The sequence below is a fragment of the Herpailurus yagouaroundi genome, unplaced genomic scaffold (genome assembly GCF_014898765.1).
Source record: "Herpailurus yagouaroundi ecotype Mexico unplaced genomic scaffold, PumYag 188, whole genome shotgun sequence".
In the NCBI taxonomy this organism is placed as follows: Eukaryota; Metazoa; Chordata; class Mammalia; order Carnivora; family Felidae; genus Herpailurus; species Herpailurus yagouaroundi.
In genome coordinates, this window is record NW_024412419.1 from 19,119,354 (window position 1) to 19,125,541 (window position 6,188).

Here is a 6,188-nt window from a genome sequence, read left to right on the forward strand (position 1 = left end):
ATTACACTAAGAAAATTAGAGTGTCTTCTGGCTTTTGGAGTGTGGGCTTTCAGACCTGCCATATTAGCATGAATGGTAGGACCATTAACCCAAGTGGTCTTATACAGAACAGTCATTTCTGTTTTTGGAACAAGAGGTGTTGTCAGGAACACAGTTGGCATTAAGAGAAGTCAAACTAAGAAGAAAGCTTGACTCCATCACCTCCAAACACTTTAAAGATAATTGTTGCTCCTAAAGGGATAAAAGCTCTCAGTACAAAATCTTCCAAAGAACACTTTAATTCCCTCTGAGTTCTTGGATCTAAAATACTGGCCTAATGAAAGGAAAATGAGGTTAAGAGGGCAAAGGTGGGAGCAAACAAAAGGAGTACATATGTATATTCAAAAATCTCAAAATCATTTGTAAAAATAATCTACAAAGGCATTTCTGCTAAGAGATTTCAACTGAGATAACCAAACTGCAAAATTTCAGGATCAGTTCTTAAAAGTACAGAGAATTACACTGAAGTAGCCAACATTTATTTGACTTTGTATGTATCATTTCTAATCTATACAACTTTGTCAGGTGATCTGGCTGGATGGTTTCTTGGGAATCCCCAGTGTTACTATCTTTAGCTTTATTCCCTGTTGGGCTTATGGTATTTTCCAGAGAAAGCCCTGCTACTCTCCCATCTGGATATTCTTGTGCAATGCTTTGAAAGCAGTTTTTTAGTCATCCACTCTTTAACATGAGCAGATAGCAAAGAATTATCAAACACTTAAGAAAAAGCTGCAATACTAAACAGTGGCCAAAACAAACAGGAAAGGCAACTTGGAGGAAAGAGTCTATGCAGGGAGAAGAAAAACCAAGAAAAAAAATTATTAATATCCTCAAGAGAGATGAATGAGTGACTTTACAATCATTAAACAAGAACAAAATGATACTTTAAAAAATCAAGAAAAAATAGCTCTGAAAAAATTAAACACACAAATAAAAACTGGGAAGGAAGCAGAATTTAGAGAACAGTCTAGGAGGGTCAATATCTAGGGGCGCCTGGGTGGCGCAGTCGGTTAAACGTCCGACTTCAGCCAGGTCACGATCTCGCGGTCCGTGAGTTCGAGCCCCGCGTCGGGCTCTGGGCTGATGGCTCAGAGCCTGGAGCCTGTTTCCGATTCTGTGTCTCCCTCTCTGTCTCTGCCCCTCCCCTGTTCATGCTCTGTCTCTCTCTGTCCCAAAAATAAATAAACGTTGGAAAAAAAAAAATTAGGAGGGTCAATATCTAAAGAACAGTGATTGTAGAAATGGTGAACAAAGAAAACAAGGTGAGCAAATCATAAAGAAATAACTCAGGAAAATTTCCCAGAACTGAAGGATATAAATTTCCAGAGTGGAGAGGCCCACTAGCACAGACACCCACCCAGACATATCTATGACATTCTAGAATATTAGGGTACAAGTGAAGATCCTAAAAGCTTTAGGAAGGAAAACAAAATCAAGAAAATGTACCAAGAATCAGAATAGCATTGGACTACCCAACAGCACACAGGATATAAATGTCACTAAGAAAGAGGTGAAGGGTGGTGTGGAGGGAGATTCCAGGAAAACGGCTATGTAAGACCTTTTCTACACACCAGTGAAAAAGACTGGAATGCTCCTGGACAAACTTTCTCAAAATGATGAAATGCTAGAATACTTTATATTTTTGAAGATATTAAATAGAGAGTTTGGGTCACCTGGGTGGCTCAGTCGATTAAGCGGCAGACTTCGGCTCAGGTCATGATCTCGCAGCTCGTAAGTTGAAGCCCCTGCGTTGGGCTCTGGGCTGACAGTTCAGAACCTGGAGCCTGCTTCAGATTCTGTGTCTCCCTCTCTCTCTGACCCTCCCCCACTCGCACTCTTTCTCTCTTAAAAATAAATAAAAGGTTAAACAATTTTTAAATAGAGTTGGATTTCTGGGGACGAATTTTAGGGACAAAATAGTTGTTAATAATAGAAAACTAGGCAAATAACAAAAAAAAGTGTACAGGAAAGGAAACCAATCATACTCTCCCCTAAAAATCTCAGCTGGCAAAAGCTTTTACATAGTCACAATCATATACATACCAAACAATGATCTAACAAAAACTAAAACTAACTGGGAGAGTGAGAAAGCAGGAAGTGTGGGTGTGTTGGGGGACAGGTGTGACTATTCTCTTCCATGGTGGGAAATCAAGATCTTGGCAAAAACTGGAAAATAAAAAAGTAGCCATGTAAGAATATTATTTAGAAACACAGAGATGCATACCAAAATAATTAGTTAAAGGTGTTGAAAACAATTGGCTGTGGGAAGAATATTCCTTTTTGGGGGAGGGAGGGGAAATCAGGGGATAACTGGTTTTTATAACAGGCCTTCTAGAACTAATTTATTCTTTAAACCACATACACGCATTTCCAAATTAAAACTATGTACGTGTTTTGTTTCTTTTTTTTCAACGTTTATTTATTTTTGGGACAGAGAGAGACAGAGCATGAACAGGGGAGGGGCAGAGAGAGAGGGAGACACAGAATCGGAAACAGGCTCCAGGCTCCGAGCCATCAGCCCAGAGCCTGACGCGGGGCTCGAACTCCCGGACCGCGAGATCGTGACCTGGCTGAAGTCGGACGCTTAACCGACTGCGCCACCCAGGCGCCCCAAAACTATGTACGTTTTTAAAGATGTAAAATAATTCCATTGATGTACATTTAAGAAACCCCCAAACCATTTTTATGGATACATACAAATAGTAATAATTATAGTAATAATGATTAAAACATACTGAACACACTATGTGCCTGGGACTGTTCTAAGTGCATTACCATGTGTTTGCTGATTCAAATTCATAATCCTCATAATAATCACCATGGGCTTGGTGCTATCACCACCCCTCTTTGTACGGATAAACTGATGTGGAGAGAGGTGAAGTAACTTGCTTCATGTTACACAGCCAATAAAGGGACATGCCTAGGATTCAGACTGAGTCTGGCTCAGACTGAGTCTGGCTTCAACACCCACACTATTACCTTCTCAAATAATGCATTAAAAACAGGAAAGATGTTCATTCAAGTGATCAGAGTGGCTCCCCCTGGAGAAGAAGAAAAGGAATGGGACTGGGGAGTGGTAGGAAGGGGACTTCAATGCCATCTAGAATTTTTTTCATTAAAAAAAGAACTGCAACAATTATGAAAAACTGTTAACATTTAATTCCGGATGATGGGAACATGCACGTTTTATTACTCTCTGCAGTATTCTACAACTTAAAGATGTTTATTAACAGGGGAGAAAAACCTGAGCAAGGACAAATGAATTTATCATTCATCTTAATGATAAATTGATGAAGAATTCAAGCTCTGAAACCACAAAAGATAGAATCCCAGCTAACACTAATTAGATTTGTAACCTTGAGCAAGTTGCTCAGCCATTATATTCCAGTACCCCCTTCTGTCAAATGGAACCAACAACAGTACTTACCTCACAGATACTGTGATAATTAAATGGTTTATTCTTAAAATAGTACCTACCAGTCACTCAGATGTTTTTACTGCTACTAGTACTACTACTGTACTCATTATCACCTAAGCATTGGACACTATGAGGTAACATCTTGTTTACTCTTTGCCCATTAGACTATCAACCCCCAAAGAACCGGGACCCTGCTGTCCTGTCCTCAGCTGTAAGTCTAAATCCAAGAACTGTGCTTGGCCAGCGGCATGGCTCAAATAATTTTGTTATATAAAGGCTGACTTTTGGTGATTAGGAACCGCTTGTATTTTCCCCTGTTGCCGTCATGCTTTTTTTTTTTTTCCTCTTCAGTATATGCTTCTGTTGTTCCTTCTGCCTGGAAAGGCTTTCCTACTTTGATGCCTCAGCTCAGGCATCAGTTTTCCTGGGAAGGCTTTCTTGAGGTTGGGCTGCACACTCCTCCTCTGTACACCACGTACCTTACCCATAACTCAATTGTGACATGTGCCACAGTATACTGAATATGCTTGTGCATCTGTCTACTCCGACAAGAGGCAGTGAAGTAGCAATTAGCCTTGGACAAATTACGTCTCAGCTTACCTGGCTTGTAAGATGGGGATAATAGTAACACCTGCCTCAAAAGGTTCTCAAAAAATTACGAAAAATTACAAATTTGCATTTGTAAATCACTCGGAACAATCCCTAGTGTCTAGTAAATATGAGAATGTTAAATCATATGGTAAAAATCCTGTTGAAGACAGACACAATGCCTTTGCCCATGTTTGCATTCTCCTATATTGGTGACTGTTACAACTAGTCCAGACAAAAGCATTAGTGCCCAGACTAAGTCAGCTATGATAAAGATGGAGAAAGGGTGATGAGCAGGAGGCATGTTTAGAGTGATAAAAATCAACAGAACATGCTGCATGATTAGAAGGAGATGCACCATAAAGAAGATAAAACTTAGAACGACAAGTTTTGGATCCTTGATGGATACCGCTCTATTCACTAAGACGGGGAATAGAAGAAAGCAAAGAGGAAAAGGAAGAGTTACCGGCAAGTTTTTAACAAAATGCTTTATTCAATGTTTAAAGAGAGAATTCCTTTTAGAAATAACTTGAACCTGACCGATCATGTCAGAAATATGACACATTACGTCTAAAAGAATTTAAGCTGGGGCGCCTGGGTGGCTCAGTCAGTTGGGCGTCCAACTTCGGGTTCAAGCCCCACATCGGGCTCGCTGTTGTCAGCACAGAGCCCACTTCGAATCCTCTGTCCCCCTCTCTCTTTGCCCCTCCCCCCACTCGCTCTCTCTCAAAAGTAATAAATATTTTTTTTTAAAAGCATTAAAAGAATTTAAGCTCCATGAAGACAGGGACTTTTTCTGCTTTTTTTGCTGCTTTAGTTTGAGCACCTGCAACCATGCCTGGCACATTGTAGGCACTCACTATGTCAATTAAACCAAAAAGAAAGAAGCATCTCCCATGAGCCCAGCACTATTTTAAATTCCTACAGGGAATGCAGAAGAAATGTGATACTTCCTTTCCCACATGAATATATTACTGTTTTGCGTAATATTAGTAATTCACTGTATTATGCAGTACAAAATACAGCTAAGTTCTGAGAAGGAATGATACAGTAAGGGAGATGTATTGGTGGAGAATCTAAGCCTAGCCCTGAAATATGACCAATACTTCAATAAGTTGAAAATAAAGATACTCCAGGGTGAGTGGTATAAATGTCATACAAACACAATATGATGTAATATGAAGGATCACAAGAAAACTAAGAACAGTTTTGGTAGAGTGGGGCTAGACTCTAAAACAGCCAGAAAGAAACAAAAGGCAAATAAAATGCCAACTCTCTGAAGACTTTCATTTTCCCCATTCCTAAACAGAATTAATTGGTTCCCTTCTTCTAACTCTGAACACTGTTTGTGTTCCTTCTGTTACAACCCTTATCCCACTGAATCATTACTACTGGTATATGCACTAGCCTCCCCTAGAGTACTACAAGCTACTTAAAGACAGAGAATGTGTCTAGCATAGTGCCTGGGACATAATAGACACGACTGTGCAGGTCTGAGAGGGAATTTATTTTTAAAAAGATAGCCAACAGAGCACTTTGCAGGTGCTAGGGAATAGGGATAACATGAAATAAATTTTTAAAGATTAGTCTCTCACTTTACTGTAGTTTTGAGTCCAACAGAAAGTAAAACTGGATAAATAAGCCCAAATTCTCTCCAGAGCTCTAAAAACTTGACTGACACTCAAAGGCACTTATAAGTTACTTTTATATAAACATTTGGCTAGGGGCACCTGAGTGGCTCAGTCAGTGACACCAAAGTGTCTGACTTCGTCTCAGGTCATGATCTCGCAGTTCATGGGTTCAAGCCCCGCGTTGGGCTCTGTGCTGACAGCTCAGAGCCTGAAGTCAGCTTCAGATTCTGTATCTCCCTCTCTCTCTGCCCCTCCCTCACTCACGCTGTCTCTCAAAAAAAAAAAAAATTTAAAAATTTATAAACATTTGGCTAAAATTTTTAAAAATCTGTTTCCCAGGTTTATTACTATCAGTCTTTTGCTATACACAGATAATTAAAAATAAAAATTAATACAATCTGCAAAATCAAGAAAAACAAAGTCTTGTTCAAATTCAACCAGTTCCTTTTTACTATGATTTGGAAGGAAGGAAGGAAGGAAGGAAGGAAGGAAGGAAGGAAGGAAGGAAGGAA